Below are 21318 nucleotides of genomic sequence, written 5' to 3'. Positions count from 1 at the left end.
TTTCTAGTCATGTGTGTGTGGTCTGTGAACTCTTTTACCTTCTGCACATATTTGTTTAACTTTTGATATCTGTGTATGTAACCCCATGCATATTTTAAAGGATTGTGGCTTTTGTACTGTTAGCATGCAAAATAAAAACTTGAATCCCCATTTATTACACTACCACTACAATATTGACATTAAATATAGTGACAGAGACAGAGAATATCTATTTTAATATAATTATAAAAACATTACTGTGCTACACTGCACACAGTTGGTTCTTAAAGGGAATGAGTGAAGCTGATCTGATTGGCTATTGCAGCAGCATGCTAAACACACCTAAATAATGTATTTATTCAAACACAGTCCCTTTTTTACATTGGTGCCACGTGTGGTAATGGTCATGAAGATACCAAAGATACCCTTGTTACACTGATCAGACAACATTAAAACCACTGACAGGTGAAGTGTATAACACTGATTATCTCATTACAGTGGCACCTGTCAAGGGCTGGGATATATTAGGCAGCAAGGGAACAGTCAGTTCTCGAAGATGATGTGTTGGAAGCAGGAAAAATGGACAAGTTTAAGGATCTAACTGACTTTGACAAGGGCCAAATTGTGATGGCTAGATGACTGGGTCAGAGCATCTCCAAAATGGCAGGTCTTGTGGGGAGTTCCCGGTATGCAGTGGTTAGTACCTACCAAAAGCGGTCCAAGCCAACAATCAAACAAGCCACATTTAAATTAATAGTTTACATGCTCTTTTAATCTTTTTCACTATCTTGATGCACTGCACTAGCGTAGTTCAGCAATGAAAATGGACAGATTTCCCCATCCATCTACCTTCACTAAACAAATGTGTCTCAAATCACATACTTATGCAATATTCTAGACTGTTATTGAGTACTAACACTAAGCACTTTTCCTATTACGGTTTGTGTTTGAATTTTAAAACCTTTTATGTCACTTTCAAACCTACCAATAGGTCTGTTTTATGTACCAGTCTTCTGGATTTTCTAGATTAGTAAATATTACTGAATATAAGGTCAGAATTTTTTATTTGAGACGCAGTCCATGACAAATGTCACAATCACGGCAGAAAGTTTTAAGACAGACAGAGTTCATCAGTCTGTTTAAGCTTAGTGTGCATGAAATCGCTAAACAGTTTAGAGTTTAACTTGGAAACCTGGAGGGATGTTTTGGCTCTGACATACCATCAAGTAAATGTCATTTTTAATCCTCCAGCTGTACATAAATTATGCAGGCACTTCTGCATGCAGAAGTCATGTGTCAAGTATAGATCAGATTCCGCTTCATCGCGTCGGGCCATATCACACCACCCCGACATGGATTATTTTCCTATAACAACATAAGACTTCCAACTAGACTATTAAGTCAGTGCAAGGAATATTCCTCTGGTTTTTAGTCACGTTCCACATGTGAATGTTACTAACATTAATAAAAAAGTTTAAATGTTACAGCAGTCCTAAACTACTAAATAAATCTGAAATTAAAAAATAATGATATTAATTAATAAATAAATAAAAACGTATGGTGGTCAATGCTGTGCTATGGACTAGTGTCAAAGTTGTGTTCCTGCCTTGTGCTAAGCATTCCTAGAACAGGTTCTGGATCCAGTGTGACTCGGACTTAACATTCTTACTGAAGATAAATTAATCAAAACCACCTTCATGTCTGTCAAAACTGATGAGATGAAAGGTAGGCATGTAGGTAAATCATATAGCCTTTATAGTTATGCATTAAGTTTCAGTGATTGCTTGTTAAAACCTCCTTTATAAGCATAATTTAAGCCATTTCTATTAATATTCTGTAGAAATCATATAGTCACATGCCTTTATTACTTCCATGGGCTGAAACTGTACACCGGGAAAGTCTGGAAACTTACTTTCTGGCAGAGAACAAGCATGAAGCACCAAGAGAAGGAAGAGGAAAGAGAAGAAAAAGACAAGACTGTTCATATGGAAGACAGGACTGTTCCACTCACTGACTGCTTCAGTCTCTTTGTGTGACTAGAGACTAATAATGTTGTCACTCATATGCTAGGGTGTTCTCATTTCCTATTTTACCTCCCTCTAGGCGAACCTGTATTCTTGCCTGAATGCAGCTGATACCTATGCTAGCCAAACATCATCCTTTATGGGTCAAAAGAAATATAATATAATTTGCATTACCATCAGGAGCATTCTATCACCACATGCATTATGATTAGGGAATACAAAATTGTGACATTTCATTTTAGTTAAATTCAATGGGTCTTCTGGTGAAATTCTATATATTTGTGATCTGTTTGCCAAAGAGCAGAAAAGCTATTTAATACAGCAGGAGTGTAACACAATGCCACTGTCTGTATCTGTTTAGAGCTCCAGATATTCGTATCTATATATGTTTTCTGTATTTTTCACCCAAAATTGGCATGGCCTAACCCAGAAAGGTGTTTCTTTTTTAATTTTTCATAGAGATTTTCACAGGACTGTTTTTGTCCAGGTATTATTTTTGTTTGTACATGCCTGCAACATTTTCTATTAAAAATTAAAATTTAGTTGATTCTATTATCTAAAAAAAATCAGTAGCCTAATTTAAACCACTATGATCCTCACCAGGCAGTTACTTAGGATGAATGAATGAACAATATAAATGCATTGCTGTAAATGCATCGTTCATTTTCACATTAATGAATGTAGTCTTTTTTGTCCTGCAAGCTTTGTATATGACCGCTTATGCCCACAAGCTCAATATCTGATTGCTTGCCCACGTGAAAGTACAAAACTCCCATTTGTGCAACTTTTTTGCTGTGCCCCAAAGGATCCCAGTCCTGAGTGTGTCTCCTCTTCATATCTGTATTTGTATCTGTATAGAACAGATTATCATTTTATTCCAAATATTTGGCTATAGATATAATTACAAATGAAAACTTTTTTTTCACTGCTAAGAAACATAGCTGACTGGTATCTTTATCTAAGGCTTTTGCTTACATTTTTACATTTTTAGTTCTGCCCCTGACATAACACAGGCATACAGGATGTAGTTTCAACAGAGGGGGTGGGTTAAGTTGAGGGGAAGCAGGTTTGTCTGTGTTTTCATTGAAGTTCCAATTTGCATGCAGTAGTGGGCTCTAAAAATTACAAACAGCTCCTTTAATACATTTATGATGCACTTTAGTAAATAAGTAAGCCTGTCTGTCTTTCTTATGAAACGTTTTGGATTTATGCTTACGAAACCAGATCTTTGGGAGGCACTCGGCAAATGAATTTCACTAGATGAACCCACTAATTTAAATCGAGCTATAGTGATGGCATTGTTGTGCTCAGGAATCTTATCACTGTCGTTAGTGGGAGTGAAAATGCTAACAGAGACCCGTGATCAACCTTCTTGCCATGGCACACACCCCAGCCACTTCTACACAAGGCAAGACACAATTAAATTACATTACACACCACAGAAGCAATGAAATACAGTATGTACTGTAAGTTATGGTGACTTGTAGAACATTTAACATTTTAAATCAACCTGTGAATACATCTTACCTGTGGCATACAATATTTACAGTGAACTAGTGGTGCTAACCATTTACAGGCTTACAACACCTGAGAGGATGATCATATAAAAATATCAATAAAGGGTATGGTAGTTGTATCAGTTTTATTATAAACATTTTGATTACTTATACAGCGCCAATGCGAATCCATGCATATTTGAAGCAAATGGCTCTGGTTATGTCAACAATTACACCACCCACTTTAAAAATCACCCTTCCTATAAAAATCACTCGGGAGGTAGAACATATATTTTGTGAAATATTTACGGGGTAGAGCAACAAGCACAGGCAGAGGACTGATATACAAGCAAACAGGCTACTATAGATTACATGGAACTCAATAACAAGAAAATGGACTAGGGTTGTTAAACAGAAATATGTGAGCTGCCTGCTATGTACTGAAATGTAAATGTCAGAGAAGTGAGGCTTCAAAGTAATGTCATGACAGTGCTAGTAAGCAGAGACATACTGGATTATTTACAAAGCTCCGTAGCATGTGTAATCCTGTTAATTTAGAATATTAGACATGATCCATCTCTCTCCCTCTTAATCTATATCTCTTAACCACTGTAAGCCATTTCACCCGAAGTTCGAGAACTTGTATGACAGCAATTAAGCAACATCTATACCAATGGAATTTTTAATATTTATACATTTCATCAGTTTATGTAAAAGACAATTAAGCACAGACCTGTTGTAAAGGGACAAGAAAATGAGCCTACAGTTTTGATATGGCAAAGTATCAGATCTTCGGCACTATGCGTCACTGAATAAATGAGGTACTGCCCTCATTTACTCTACAATCATTAAAATACTTTGATACCTTTTTAAAGCTCATTGTTATTAAATATGTCAAACATATTAACTTGACTAGATTCTTAAATTGCCGGCAGCAGGCGTTTAGTTCTCTGGACCTGCTTTTAGAGCTAAAATGCTTTGTGAATTATTCTTACACAGAAATAATTAAGAGTCTTAGGATTAGCATGACAATTTTTAACAGTTTCCCTTAAATAGCTCAGTTAGGAGCTACATTTAGACTTAATGTTGGAAACTTCTACACTGGATTTCTTATTAATATGATGTTGAGCGTCGCTGGAACATGGATAGCTGACAACTTCCCGCAGGAATAAAAACAATACAGCACCAACCAACAAATTAGCCCCATAATCGCTAAGCACATGACAAAGAAACTCTTAGCTAGGATCATTTATTTATATGTATGAGACTTTTTAATGGTATGATTTTTTATGGTATTTTTTATAAATATGTTCTGTGAATTGTTGAGAGGAACAAATCCATGATTAGACTTTTAGAGGCTAGATCTATCTAGTCTGAAACTGGAACACAGTATTTATCAACTCTGAGAAGGATATCTCTCATTGAAGGGGTAAAGCAATTAAGATTTTTATTACAGAGTCCAATAATATACACAAAAAATAGATGTTTTGGTTTTGCCTTGACACAGAAACTGTGGTTGAACAATTTCTCCTAAAGGATTTGAGCACCACTTGAAATGGCTCTGTTCTTAGTGTGATATTAAACTACAGGAGTGACTGAGGTAAGAGCAGGCGAAGACAAGGAGCCTTCACTCACTTTATTTCTGGTGAAACAACAGCACTATGCGTAATCGAATGACCATGGCTGTGGACTGCTTCATCATTCTACCAACACCTCAGGCGACAGGTGAGAAAGAAGCCACGCCAGCCTTTGTTGGCTGCCAGATGATTGATGCTGTAATATAGAGACTCTATAAAAGCTGAATGAAACTACATTTGACCTCATTGCGTTCTCACAACCTATTTATACTAGAGAGGGCAACATTTCATCTCTATCATAGGGATGTAACTGAATATAAATACAATATTTGGAATGAACAGAAATAAACATGTTCTAAACAGATACATATACAGATACAAATCAGAGGTGCAGTGTTTTTTATCTATAGTCAGTGATTTGTTCCAGTAGCTGGACCTAAACACTGCCTTAATGTGCTCTGAGATAAAACAAAATTTCTACCATATTTCAATACGAAGTGGAGAGAATTATACTTTTATTTATAGAGCCTCTTCAGACTGTGCACTGGGTACTGGAAAGCATATCTCTGGAGTCTTCAAAAAGTATTTATATATAGGTATTTTATTTAAGTATTTTAACTAATTTGAAGAATATTAACTTGTACGTTTATTGTGTTTTTTGTCATTCTTAGATGAATGTTCTGCATCATTAGAAAATCTTACAGGAAAATCATACGACCATTACAATCCTACAATACCTCCTTCCAGCCTCGCAGTAGAATCTGATCCAGAGGTTAGGCGCATCTAGAAATCTTTTCTGATCTTTCAGGAGTGTAACAAACCAAAAAACAAAAACTGATAAAATATTATTATGTGCCTATTGTTGTCAGATGTAAAAAACAGTTACCTGATTTGGGAATGACACTGTTGTTTTGAAAGACAGTTCCGTAGCTTACTCAGCACATTAGATAGAAAAAGATCCACATTTCCTCAGCTTGAGACCAATTATGAATTCAAGTGATGTAGCTGAGAAATTGTTCAGGTTCAGAAGTTGAATAAGGTTATGTTCTGCAAATTGCTGTTTGATGAATGAAAAATGGCTTCTTTTTTGTTTTTTCAGTGTTTTCCCACTTCTGGTTCAAATCCAAATACAGATAATATTGGGAGCAGTAAATAGTAACTAAACATGATGCCTCCATCAACAACAAACCTAAAGTAGCTGAGTTTGATTGTTTGAATTGCAGTTTGCTACGCACTCTGTACATAAATATGTGTATTTGGAATCATTAGTTTTGTCTGGGTGGAAAATCTGCCCAAGAAACCGGACTGTTGAATTCCAAGGCTTGGTTATGGCACAAACATTTAACATTCAACAAAGCTTAGAATGGAAATATACTGTATATGTATGTAAGTTTAACTAACAAAATGAATGTCATTAGATGGCATTCTTATCTGGTCAAGAAGGGCCTGAAATATTTTCAAACATAAACAAACAAAATTCTAAAAATATAGATGTATCACAATAAACAATAAAATATTGCTAAAATGTTATATTAATAATATTTTAACAATACTATTAATTAAATAATATTATTATAGCATTCTGTATGTCCAAAAACAGGGGAAAAATCTTTAGTAGCACCAGGTAATGTGTAAAATGCCAGGTCACAGCATCCCAGGAACTCCAGTTCCCAGCAAACACTGCGGCCTACAAACATGGCCACCACAGACTATATTCCCCAGAGCACACTCACACGCTACCCCGCCCACAGTCACCAAACACACCTGTGCTCAATCAGCTTCACTCACACAGGACTCTTTGAAAGAGTCTTTCAGTCACAAGCAATTTGTGTAGTATACGCTCATACGTTTGTCTTTGTACTCCTGACAATACCATGTCTTTCTTTGTTGATGGTGTATCAGGGGCCCGTTCTTCGTACGTCGCTAACTCCGTTAGCTGGATTTGATTGTTGACGATTTGGCGTGATCTTGGATTATTTGTGTGAGGTGATAGTGATGTAATGGTGTCATTAACATAATTAATTTGTTGGAACCTCCTATTAAAAGTTCGACTCTTCGGAGTAGGGCTTTAACAACAGCACAAGCTGGGTGCATTGCGTTGAGATTGTTGGCGAGTGGCACTTTCCTTTACACTACTGGAGATGCGGAGAACTTGTATATGTCTACAACACTACACATACAGTACATGAACAGTACATGTAGTTAATATTACAAGAATATTCTACAAAATGGTATTTCACCTTTACTTGTTCCCAAGTTCTAGTGGGTCCCGTGGTGGCTCTAATATAAAAGATTAAAGTAATTATGAAAATTAAAAAAAAGAAGAAGAAAAGTACATAATATATACTGTAATAGGTGATAAAAACATCTAACACCGTCACTACTTATGCATTTAATTTGTCTGCAACTTTTTGCCAACCCTCTCTCCTGGCTTTTGCAGCCTTTGAGGTTCCCTGATGTTTTTATTAAATTGTGGAACTCGCTATAGCCCTCCATTAAGAGTTCTTGTTCTGTCACTGAGAAAAAGTGGGCGTGCTCTTTGGCCATTGTGAGCAACCAATAGCAGTGCTGCTGATCAGTGTTTCTACTGTTGATACATAGCCCCTTTAAATCCAGCGCATGAACGCGCAATGATCTCAGATAACTCAATCCAGCCATACTAATCATCAACAACAGGTGTGTTCAAAGAACCGAATTAGCCAGATAATGATTAGCTGGATCATATCATCTCGGATGTGTCTTTTGATCTCGGATGTAATAAGCGACGTACGAAGAACGGGGCCCTGGTTTGACCCTCTCTGTTTACTGTTTACATCTTTGCCTTGCCTGCTATAGGCTGTTTGCTCATTGCCTGAACTTTGCACGTTTTTGACCTTGAGCCTGCCTCATGATTTGGATTTGTTTACCTGGCTGTTTTACCTGCAATTGCATCCGTCTTCATCTCCTTAGGTATCCTTCTAAATTTAAATCACAATCTGTTTCTGTACCACAAATATGAGCCTGCAGTTACAGTTTGGTCTGATGTCTTTCCCAGAGCAAATAATAGCAAAAGCAGCTTCACTGTCTAGCACAAAAGTATGAGGAATAATATAGAACATTATCGATCATGTAAAATCTTTTAAAGCTTTTTAATATCTAGTTTTTAATATCTATCTTTTAAATATCTAGTAATAAAACTCATGTTTTTTTGCAACATGCTGGATAGAGATAAGTAAACACACTGCTGCCTTTATATTTCATTTATGACAATCCCATGAGTGATCTCTTTCAAATTTATTTCTGTAAATATTTTCAAAAATACAGAACATAAAAGCTGTTAAACTCAAAATGCAAAATAGTATTTTTGTAGTTCTCAGACAAATATCACAAATACTGCCTACTCATTGATACAGTGAGGTTGTTGATACGTATGCTGTACTCATGGCTATAGACATGGCAGGCATCACAATATCTGTCACAACAATGCATCTATAGTGTTCATCATATAACTAAATGTACAGCGTCCTTCCTGGGTAAAGTCCTAAGGTTAATCACAGACACAAGGCACATGCTGTGTTAGAACCTGCTGTGCTATTATATTACACTTGAAAAGATGAAGGCCGTAGTTCTCACGTGTGCCATTATACTTCTCTTCTGAGATACTGTGATGAATTCCTAACGGTTAGCAGAGCTACAGGCAAATGTCCAGCTGTGTGAAGCACTGATCTCAGCCCATGATATGTTCCTACTTACCTTCGATCAAGCCAGCTACTTACTGAGAACAAGCCAGGCCAGATAACATAATGGCTTGTGGCCCAGGGTAAGCTCTGAGCAATAATCCTGAAATGTGAGGAGTTGCATTAAAAGTGCAGTATGTAGTTTTTAAAGTTTAATAATGATTCTAGACGTATAATAATCATTTATTTTCAAAGGCACTATTTAAAAAAACTATGATGGGTAGTATTGCCATGCAGTGAGTGTCTTTGTTCAAGGGTTTTTTTTTTAAAAAAATCAGTGTAATTACACTGAAAAAAAAGTTACGACTGTCAAAAGTTAATGCAAGATTCTCGCAGGAATAAGAGGGCTTTACTGTCATGTCAGCTGGTTAATACTGGCGCTTTGCTATATTAGTTGGGAGCAAGCCAATTTTTTTCACATTTGCACTCTGTTGCTATTTTTCATAATTTAATACACTTTGCTGATGTGGGTGTAACAGCACAAAAAGTGTGTCATTTAAAATATGTAGACACAGTGGGATTTTCAAACCCATTTTGCTCCCACCTCCTGAGACCCCCTCTTGGTGCAGACATGGGGATAAGACTGTATTTTCTTGACTTCAAGCTCAGCATTATATTTCCTGTGCTATTTTTCACAAGCTAATCATGTAGATGTTCACTATTTATGTAACTCCACTTTAACATAAAGAAGCAGCTTCACCTGAATTATAACTCAATAGAGCCGACTGAATTTTATTTTAAACAGTGTTTAAATCCACGTGTGACATGTGAGTTTTTTTGCATGCTGTACAGAGTATACTTCATGTCCATTCAAATCCATTATAAATCCAAAATAACATACTTTATTAAATAAACAATTTATTTACATAAGTCATGACAAAATATCAAAAACATTTTGCGTATTACACAGAACAACTCTCAAAATTTTTGATGCACTTTCACTCTCTATCATGAATTTCCTTTAATGCTTTTTAGGCCCACACTCAAAAGATGATTTCAGCATCTTCAAAAGACCCAATAACTCTACACACACCTACATGCTGTATATAAAATTGTTAAGGTGTGACTCTTTGGTGTGAAGCAGATAGATAAAATCAGGCACAGGCTTATATTATCTCATGATGTAGAAATTTGTTATGAAAACAGATATGACAGATTTGCATAGAAAGTAATCTTTTGACCCTTTGAACAACACGTTTACCTGTAATTTGATCAAACATAATTACTATGCAGTGACCCATGAACACTCATTCCGTAAAAACAACCCAGAGTGGAATGTATTGACTTTTCAGCACAAACTATTAAATATAGCTCATAATTGCAAATTCTACAAGCATCGACTGCAGAATATAGCAAGAATCTTGTATTTTATAATAGTGCTTATTAAAGCAGGAAACCATGATTAGGGGAAAATGCACTGTCTGTATGTGTCCCCAGCTCAGTGGCTTGTGAACTTAGTGTTATTCTGCTGTATTCATCATTTAACTTTTGCATTCCTTTTTGCTTTTCAGTTTCTATTAGCCTGGTATCTGTATCTATAAACCCTTGCATATACTGAAATGATTGTGGATTTTGGACTGGATGTTGGCATTCAGAATGAAAATGTGCACACTTGTATCTGAGTCTCTACTGAGACACTAAATACACCAGCCACTTTAATAAGAACACCTGTACACCTGTTCATACGTGCAGTTAACCAGTCAACCAATCATGTGGCAGCAGGAATCTGAGACACAGACTCACTGTAACTGGATAGTTGAAGGTTTTGTGCATTCTTTTCTGCTCACCACAGTTGTAAAGAGTGGTTATATGAGTTAGCATAGCCTTCCCATCAGCTTGAAACAGTCTGACCATTCTCATCTGTCCTTTCTCATCAACAAGGCTTTTCTACCCTCAAAGCTGCTGCTCACTGGATTTTTTTTTTTGTGCACCATTCACCATGTGTAAAGTCTAAACATTGTAGTGCTGTAGACTGTTTCATTAAATATTGCAGAAACACATCTGACCACACCTGTTAGTAATGCATTCATTCAAACCCAAACCCTTTTACATTTGCCACGTTACCACCTGATGCTGATGCCATAAAATAATAATTCAGTGAGGCAAACTTACATATTTATGCATGTGCTTTGATCACAAAAACAGGGCTCTTAGTGCTTAAAGTTGACTTTGTACAAAAGTTTCACCTTCTTTAACTGGATACCATAGAGTCTTACACTACCCCCAAAATAGCTTATGCCTAAATACTTATCCTTTTCTCCAGTGGATAATCTCACCTGGATAGGTGCTGTAAATAAACCATGTAATCTTCTAGCGCTTGTTTGGCCATAGTCTGGCCCCAGGGCCAAATGTGGATTAGAATGTATGATAGGTGGCCTGCCAGCCAATTTTTGCAATTTTTCCTTTCACCAGATGGTGGAAGCAGTCTGTGTTAACACAGTTAGCTCAAATGCAAGAGCCGTTTTTTTTAACTACACCAGCAAATTAATTTTTAGTCATGGCTGCAGACAAAAGCTGCAAAGTTAACAGTGAGAATTTCAAAAGGCAATTTCAAAAAGAGCTGGAAACCACCATGCATGTAAAACCTTTTGTGAGTCCTTAACTAAAGGGAATTTGCAACCAAGTATTAAAAATGACAATTTAATTTATGATTGTTAGTCCAATTATTTTCACTGAAAGTCCACTATTCATTATTTAATTTAAACTCCTGTACACTTTTGTAGACATATCTATGACATGATATCTCTCTCCTTCTCTCTATTTATATGCCTGTGCTTATACTTATCATATCATACATATTATACTGTATGTATCTATATATATATATATTTATATAAATAACAATTCATGCAATAAATATCTAGTGAGACAGGAAAAGGTCTAGTGAAGCAACAAAGCTATGACAGTAATTGAAAGGATTGGAATTCGCCTCAAAATGTTAGGACCTATACAAACATACATACATACATTTCTCTTAATAGTCCATTGAGATTGTGTTTAGGTTTTCTTTTCTTTTTTTTGTATAAAGTCATCACATGATCATCAAAGAAAGGGATTGAAACAGATTTTTTTTTTCTGTTCCAGTTTCAAATTAGTTTGATTCTTTGCCTTCTTCACCTATCACTCCAGCAAGTGCTCAGATCAATAATGTATCAGGCAGCAGAATGACCAGTGTGCCTGCAATCATTTGGTGCCATTTTCTATCGTCCTTTATTGTGCAAGTAAGTATGTACACATGGTATGAAGCTGGATGAAAAAAAGTCCTGAGAAGCAGAGCAGAATAGAGGTTTGTAGAAAAAGGTAGATTATACAGTGGATGTGGAACATATGCCACTCTGTACCATCAGATTGTATGTATATCTTGGAAGCTAATGTGACTCATAATATTCATCTCTCTAAATGTTCACTATTCAGGCATAAATTATGAAAATTGTGGTGGAACTATTAAAATTATATCTTTGTTTAATTATATCAAAATCAAAAGGTTGTAACAAGAGCATACGTAATAGTCTCCATTTCATTAGCTGAAGGAAGCACCTAAGCAACAAAATTGTTAGAGGATGAGGTCTCTGCATGCAACTGTGTAATAATTCTGGACCAGCTGTGATGGAAAAAGTAATTAAACCCTTGAAAACTCACATTTTATGTTCTATCACCTTCACCAGTTTAGGACTCCAGTCTATAGTGTAATGGGCCTTTGAAGAGCACTTTTAAAATCCGAAAAGCTTCTATTAGTCTCTCTCCCTCTCATTTTCTCTTTCTTGATGCTTTGATGCTTTTTAAATATATAAGTGACTGCAGAGGAATATGATTAATTAAACATGAGCGGTGTGTATTTAGAGAATGTGCACATGTCTGGTTTGGTGTGAAACCACAGCCTATAGGTGGAAGGTGGAAGATAAGAGTGGGGGATAAAAGGTGGACTGTTGTTCTTGCCTATACACATTAATAATATAGATTTGTCCCTCTCTGGAATAGCAGGAAATGACAAGCTGTCACAGAAAAATATCGATATTTTCTTCATTCATATTCTCTACAGCTGTCCTCTTGTAGGTGGTTTCTCTGTGTCCCCCAGTTTCAGCTCTCCCCACGGTTCACAGCCAGTTCTCTGAAATGTAGTATAAGGCAGCTAGGTTTGGCTTCTGCTTAGATAACAGAATATTCCTGCTACAAATGCTGAGCTTGGAAACACATATGCATTCACTGGGAAAATTCATCAGTCTGCAAGATCCAAATTTTGTTGATGCCCATCATCGTCAGTGGATATGATCAGCTACATTGCACTGATTAACATCTGGTCTTACGCAAGATAAGCATCAATCTATCATGTGCTTGTGTCTGTCACTACTCTTGTTGACCTTTGTGTGCTGTCAGCATTAGTGCCAGACTAGAATTGTTCATTAATCTCATTAAACACATTGTTTCTTGTGCCCCATAGAAAGCATATTTGTAATATTTGAAAATAATATTACGAAGAATCCTAATCACTGTCACATCTCCATTTCCCAGAATTCACCACTACAAGACACCATGGCCAAAACTAGATCACATGAACATTCACCCACTTTGCATCCCCATATTTCTGATTGAACTCACCTCTTGCTCATTACACACACACGATAAATAACCTGCTCTTTTGGTTTTGTCTAGTTTTGCCCATTTGCTCAACAGAAGTCATTTGCCTGTTTTTTGACTCTGACTCCTGATAATCCCAGTATCACACTGTACCATTAAACAGTATCTCAATTTGTAACTTTCCTTAATTTCAGATTAATTAATTCAAATTTCCTTTTTTTTACTGTTTAATCTTTTTTTATTTATGGCATTATCATTGACTTTGTCATTAACACTCCTTTTTTGTTTCCCGTTTTGCCTCACTTTGCTCTACATATGCATAGTCTACATCCTCTGTACTGTGCATACGACTAATGCTAATCTCCAGAGGATTCAAAAGTTAAAGGCTTTCTCTGCTGCTTCATTACATCATTTTGGCTTTAGCTATCATAAGTAAATTAATTTTGGGCCACAGTAACCATGTAAATACAAAAATAATAAAAAAAAATGATTGTGATTGTTAAAGTAACTGCATCAAGAAGAATTTGAATGATAAGTTGTCACCTGAGAACCTAGCATGCCAACCACTACTTCTCTACTGCACACTTCTATGAGGAATAGTACATTGTATACAGTAATATTATGGTGCAATCTTTAGTACACAAGTTGTTTTTTCTCTTTTGGCTGCTCCTGTTAGGGGTCGCCACAGCAGATCTTTGGTCTGCATATTTGATTTGGCACAGTTTTTTTTTTTTTTTTAAACGCCGGACACCCTTCCAGATGCAACCCTTCCCAATTTAATCCGGGCTTGGGACTGGCATTGGGAATGCCCTGTCTTGTGCGGTTGGTTCCCTGGCCAGGAATCAAGCTCCATGGTGGTGAGAGAGCCATGGCCTAACCACTAGTCCTCCTGGGACCCAGTGTACAGTATACAAGTATGACATAGCAACTGTCACGATCATCACTATTATTACAATTATGTCTCATAATTGTTTTTACTGAGTCTAATTTATGCCACGTGTGCCTTGCAATCTTAATTTTGTTAGTTCTGTGTATCTATACTGTGTTTGCTCAGTCTTGTATGTTTCTATCAGTGAACTGGATTACCTTAAAATCTCTTGGTTTGCCTGCATAGATGTAACTGGGGGCATGACACAACTACTTTTTCATGTTTGGTTTTGTCTCCACCACTTTTTCAAAGTAAGCCTCATTAAAACTCTTTTATATAATTGTTTGTGGCAGAAATTGATTTGTGTTAGTGTGTTAGTTTCTCAGATGGTGTCTGTAATAAATAATAAATAAAAAAAATAATAATAAAAAAAATAAATCACGAGTTACAGCAGTTAGCGCGTTTCCTGTCTACTTTCCTTTACTACTTTACAATGCAGAGATTTTATATTTTATATTATTGTATTGTGAGTTTATTTATATAAAACTACAATCATATTATGTCCTATGCAAATTTAAAGTGGGGCTTTATTAACATCTGTAGCTTACAGGATTACATTTTTTAAACAAATTTACACCCTGCCTCATTCTTTGTTCACTGCAGTCTAGTTATAGCATTTAATTTTTTTTTTTTTTTAACCTTTAATGGCCAGCTTGCATTTTAAGAAAAGCTATGCTTTTTTTAAACTCTGCCTGTGTTTGGACACTTTCACAATGTATTTATTATAAAGGCCTCAAAGCCTATTTATATACTCTGTGTGTTACAGTGAATGAGACAGAACCTGACCTGAGAGAAAATGATGCCTGTTGGAGCTGAAAGCAGAGGTATGACAATGTCACCCTATCAGTGTTGAGCTTATGTTGAGTTTTGAGGGTTTTTTTTTTTTTTCTTTTTTTTAATTCACATAGTAGTGCACCAGAAAAGCACCATTCTTGATATAACAGTGCTTCAGCATCACTCTCTCATGGAAAGCCTACTTCCAGTGTCCTCATTCCCCTCTCCCACCTACCAGGGTGGCACAAGTATATCTGTATATCCACTTGCCTCTGGCTGTGCTTTGATAGATACATTTATTCCTACATTCTAGTGTACTTTCCTAGTTCAACATGTTTTCCTTAATGATCAAATGTGTTCTACCATCTTTCACCACTATGCCCTGCTTAGTTATATAACAAAGGTAATTTTTAGTACATTATTTGCTCATGGATATCATTAGTATGCTCTTGCTTGTTACCAAACAATTTATTTTGACAACTTAATTTGACAGCTAAAATTAGGGTCACGGTAGAGCCAGAACACTCGGTGTGAGGCAGAAATGCACCTTTACTGGGATGCCAGGGTGATAGAAGAAAATCGGAGAACCCGGTGGAAACCCATGTGGACATGGGGGGAACATGCCAAATTCCACATAGACAGTAACCCAAGACTAGGATTGAACTGGGGACGCTGGAGCTATGAAGTTGGCCCACAACTACTTATGGTTCTTTTAAAAGTGAAAACTATGAAATGATTCACACAATATTGCACTCCAACTACATAGTTATTGTTATTGTTCATTTCAAATCTAATACAGAAACAAAGCAATACTATACATATAGTTATAGTTACAGACTTCACTGTAAGCTTCCTAGGAAGATAAGAGAACAAGAGCTAGGGATGTTCACTTTATACTATTTCACAATGGAGATTTTCTTTTAACAGTCTCATTTTTATGGCAGATTTACGTTCTCAATTAGCGGGTTTTTTTCAGTGTTGTGCTGTGGATTACAGCAGGAATGGCTATAAGCAACATGCTGACCGTAAAGCTCAGCAGCCAACAAATCACTTTTTGCCTCAAACTGAGGCAGAGTTAGCACATTGACAGCCCAAATGAGTTCATCATGGCAAAGATTGCAGGGTATTACCTCAATGAAGCTAAATCTAACAACTCAGCCACAAGTACTCATTACCCACCATGAGAGATTTAAATAAAAATGCAAAACTGAAAGGAGGCCTGCATATGCGATTAAAGTAGATATCTTTTTTTATGAGAGCCATTTTACAAAATCATCCTGTATCAGTGAGGATGTGCATAGTGTTAAATTAGCTTTGTTTAAACTGTCCCTGTTATAATTTTATGCATAAAAATAATGTGACTTTTTTGTACTTGATATGTGTAATTATACTACAGAGCATCAATATACATCCAAACTGTCTGTAATATGAAGGCACACAGTACATAATTATCACACCTGATGTGGATCTTTGTGGATCTTTTTTTATCCATTTTACTTTCTAATTTACTTTAGATAGTCATTTAAAAGTTTGGAATCCATTCATTCAAATGTGCCAAGGTTGCTATTAACATCACTGGAAAGTTAATTAAATTAACCGAAATAATTTAATATGCACTTATTCCATAATAGCATGAGTTTTATTCTACCATACTTTGTTCTTTCCCCCTCTCTCACACCCACAATATCTTTGTAGCAATAACTTTGCAGCCTCTTTGCCCCCTTACTTTCTCGATAATAAGAAAGTCAGCACTCCTGCTAAAAGCTAGTTTTTTTGCCTCACTGAGTCCTGAATGCAAAATGGTGTAATTAAGTAAAGGTTGCCTGCTGTTGCTGCTGCATGGGCTGGCAAAGTAAAAAGGCAGGTGGTTCTCCTGCCAGGAGTTCATTAGAGTACAGGATACATTGTTCTCACTGCCAGACGAAAAGGCTCTGATTTGATCACAGTTTGATGCAGTGAAGTTAGCTGTTACGCTGTGATTGGCAGAAAATGCCAGCGTGGCAAGGTGTATAAGAAAGATAAGAAAAGCAGAACAAGAAAGGAGGAGAAAATTACACCACATTGGGCACTGTGTCCCAAGTGCTTATGCTTGTGTTCGAGTGTTTACACTTTGGTAGGGGCAAAAACCTGCTAAATAAATTTTCAATCTTCCTTTGTATGCATTATTGATGAAATTGTCTAGTACTAAGGAGCCTAGAATAAGGAAAAAGACTGAGCTTCAGACTTAAGTGGAGCCAGGGAGGATGCTTGCCAAGCTTTGCTCATGTGTAGAGAGTCATATGCTAAGTGATTAGGAAATAAAGCTAATTGGTGAGGATGTGTTCTTTTTTTTCCAGATTTGGCACCAATATCCCATTAACTTTTTGAGTCATTATTTCTGAGATAATATTAGCATGCTCATGAGCCAAACAATATCTTGATCAAGCAGTAGCAAAATTTCCATCACTGTAATAAAATGTTTGAGATTAATCAAGTTTCTAAGCATTTAGAAATGCCTGTACATTGATTATTCTGGCCGCTACACAAAAAAAACATGGCCTGTAGTGGGGCCCTTTCAGGGCTAGACATGTTTACAGAGAGTGATGTGGGTTGTGGCACAAAAGAGCGATGCGCAATCATAGCCAAGGTCACTGGCTGCTTCTCCTGTGCTAAGGAGTCATCTGCAGAACCAATTACAGGCCACAGCAGTCATTTAAATCCGCTCTTATTGGATCTGATTTACCCCATCCTTAAACATTTCACCCTGTCAGAGACAGGGCATCAATCCAACTAAAGGCCTTTAGTGATAGCATGGTCCAGATTTATCAAGGATGTACACACTTGAGTGGAAGTCCTTCATTACGAGTGCAATTCATACATTTCCAGTTGAGAGGCGAAGGTGAGAATGAAGATCAACAATAAAAACATAATCAACAATAACAATAATAATAAAATTAATACATTTGCTTGGTTACATTTTATTGGATGGGTACATACAATGGATATTGATAACACATTTAAAATCATTTGCATAAATCATTTTTCTCCCTAATTTGGTCATTTGCCAATTCCCACCCACTATCCAGCTCTCCCCTATCACACGTCTGCAACCAACTAGGGAGGCACCATCAAGATTATCTAAATCATCCAGCAGTTCTTTATAAAGTGGTTATGAAAGCTGACAAGTTTCCTTGCAATAAATTAATTGTTTCAAATCATTAGGTGTACACAGAATGACAATTCATATAAAATTGGACTTTTTGGAAGTTGCATGGATTTGCACTAAACTTGAAAGGCTTGTTTAGTTCAAGGTTCTGAGGAGATCTTCAAAATTTAGGTCATGATCAACCAAATCATCCAAATGAGCTTAAAGTCAAATACCGTAGCTGTTTCTCAGAAACCGTAAATCCGAAGAAGCTGAAATTTGGTGTACTGAATCATTCTAATAATCTGTAAGTGGATTTATAATGACAACTGGGTTACTTTAAAAACATGGCTGGCTTTAACCAGTCAGCTTTCAGCAGGCATGTCACATGACTTGGTAAGTATGTTAATCTGTGATCTTTTTACTGTTCTACAAAATTAGGAAATAAAGGTAGTTCATCAAGATATGGGTTTTGAAACATGCCAAAGCTTGTTTCAGTTTTGGCACCAATGCCCCATGGGTTTTTTGGAGGCATTATATAATATTAGTGTGCTCATTGGCCAAACAATATCTTCATCCAACAGTAGCAAAATTTTCCATCAATGCAATCAAAAGTTTCTTCTTTAATTCTTTTGTATCATGTTTTTAAGTACGTTTAACATATTATGAATCTGTAATAAGCCCAAACTAGTCTCAATTCATCAGCCGAGATCATATAGTCCTACAATAGCAAGTATGGAAGTTTTAAAATGAAAATTTTAAATTCAATTTTAAATTAAAATGCACATGTTTTTGAATGTTTAACCAACTCAAGAGAAAACCTTGAGCACAAGGGCCTGACAAAACATATTCGCTAACCTCCTACAGATATCTGTTCTAATAAAATTAAATAGATAATAGATAATAAAATAGATAAAAATATGACTAGCAAGACAGTATTAGCTTTGATTTGTACATTTATATCAAATCAGAAATCATCAGCTTACTGTATATAAGGCATGTAGCATGGGAATCATTGTCTAATTGCTAAGATTGCCTTCACAGTGCTTTAGGAAACCCTAGACTAATCTTTCAGTTCTTTTATTAAATTTGAATCATTCACATTTTACTTTTTTGTTGTTGTTGTTGTTTTGTTCTGTTTTTTTTGTCTATTGAAGTCACATAAATTCACTGGACAAAGCAAGCTGTCACATTATTTCAGCCACACTAATCCTCTGCTATGCTTTTTTTCAGTCTGAACCTTGATGCTTCTATGAAAATCTCATCCTTTGTCATCCTTGGGCCTCTAAAAAGCATTCAGCACAATAAAGCTTTTGAATAATTTAAGCTATATGATTTATCATTTAAAAGGGAAAACTAAAACATAACAGCTCACAACCAGCACAACTGTGATGAACACAGGAGTGAGTGAACAATCCCAAAGCCAATATTGATCAATTTTTCCATGCCTAGTAAACACTGTCATTCCTCAGGACTACCGTAGGTGCTGTCATTAGGTGGCCAGTATCTCAGGATAACAATTTATACACATTTATACAAGCAGTATGGAAAGTTCCACACTGCAGTGTTCTCAGAGTTGTGGAATTTGCCTTCATCTGCTCTCAGCCATTTCGCCACTGAGAAATTAATGCTGAGGCAGAGAAAAAATTTTCTGTGACTTCTCGAGTTGTTCTGCCCATCTGTCTGTCACAACAGTTCCTTCTCTACACTTTTGCACTGAAATTGAAACCAAGATATCTCAAAGCACCCCTCCTGGATGACTCCTTGCTTTACTAAAAGCAAAAAAAAGGACTCTAGGTCATTCCTGAGAAACAAAAAGAGTATGCCTCCTTACATTTCATGAATGATTCAGTACATATAACCTGAAATTGAGATGATCCATCTGCCCCCCTGTCCTAAGGGGCAGGAGTCTAAGATCTGCCCTTAAGTCTGCATAAGGAAACAGTAGGCCGAAGACATTGAATTATGAATTCTATTTGTTTCAGAGCTCACAGATCAAAGCAGAGCCCATGGATTAGCATTCAGTGGAAGTCCCATGAGTGAGGAGGACAAGGAGAAAAAGATGAGAGGCCTGGAGAGGAGAGCTCCACAACATTTAGTGCAGTGAATTACATCAGAATTACATTCACTGGCACATTCTGAGGATAAGTATATTGTAGTAACACATTCTATTTCCACACACACACACACACACATTTTGCTAGCTAGTAAACTGGATTCTAATTAGGCAAATCAGCTGTGATTGTGGCTATGTTAAGCTCTTGCCTGCACATAGCAGAAAAAATATAACAACTGGTTAAATGTTTTACAGTTTAAAAAACTATATAACTGAATGGTATAACTGATTGATCTTTCATGATTTAGTGCAAATCACTAGAGTGGTTTCTGAAAGCTACCAAGCATTACATATGATCTACCAGAATGCTGCTATCAGAATTACCCTTATCTACTGATCTTACTGTATATCCTGCTTCCAAAATTTATTTCTGTACTTACAAAATACAACATACTGTCTTTTTTATTCTGATATATTATTCAGTTGCAGTATTTTGTAGTTTGACTTATTTGTATTTGGGCTATTTTGTATTAAGGGCATTTCACACAGGAGGCAACAAAATGCTCTCAGCTCTGCCTGTCTCACTCCGCTTCCCATGAGAAACATCGTTATTTTATTTGGCAGATGAAATTCGCTTGTGTCTTTGTCATGGTATCCACAGTAACAACAATGCTAAGCAGAGCTAGTATTTGTTGAATATAGAAAATATAGAAAATAGAAACTATGAATAAATGAAAAACGTTTGACTACAGAAGGTTTCACCATCATTTTCATTATTTTAGTTAAATATAAACATATCTCTATTACCTGAGTCACATGTATTTTTAAATGTCTTGAACAGCATATGTAGCTGGTCTACATAAAAACAGAAATAAATGTACTAACATGCTAGCCAGATATGTTACATCTTTGATGGCAATTGATGTTAGAAAACAGATGAACCCTATCATACTGTATACTCAAATTGTGTTTCTGTGTCAACTGTAGCTAAGCTGGATGTGTTGGCAAATGCATGTTTGATTAACTGTGATCACAGGAATGGGTTTGTGAAGTTGGGCACATTTGCCGC

At 36.3% G+C, this 21318-nt stretch overlaps 1 long non-coding RNA gene across 1 annotated transcript in view; it reads left to right on the top strand.

Moving 5' to 3' along the window:
• The window catches only part of LOC128317267 (uncharacterized), a 72339-nt gene extending 51284 nt beyond the window's left edge, over positions 1–21055 (top strand). Inside the window, exons 2-3 of the long non-coding RNA XR_008300809.1 lie at positions 15062–15119; positions 20179–21055. This is a non-coding gene — a long non-coding RNA (uncharacterized LOC128317267). The remainder of the gene's footprint in view (positions 1–15061; positions 15120–20178) is intronic.
• The last annotated feature ends 263 nt before the right edge of the window (positions 21056–21318 follow it).

This window comes from Pangasianodon hypophthalmus, chromosome 23 (genome assembly GCF_027358585.1).
Source record: "Pangasianodon hypophthalmus isolate fPanHyp1 chromosome 23, fPanHyp1.pri, whole genome shotgun sequence".
Classification (NCBI taxonomy): Eukaryota; Metazoa; Chordata; class Actinopteri; order Siluriformes; family Pangasiidae; genus Pangasianodon; species Pangasianodon hypophthalmus.
Note: the sequence above shows the minus strand (reverse complement) of the source record. Positions and strands in the feature narration are given on the sequence as shown.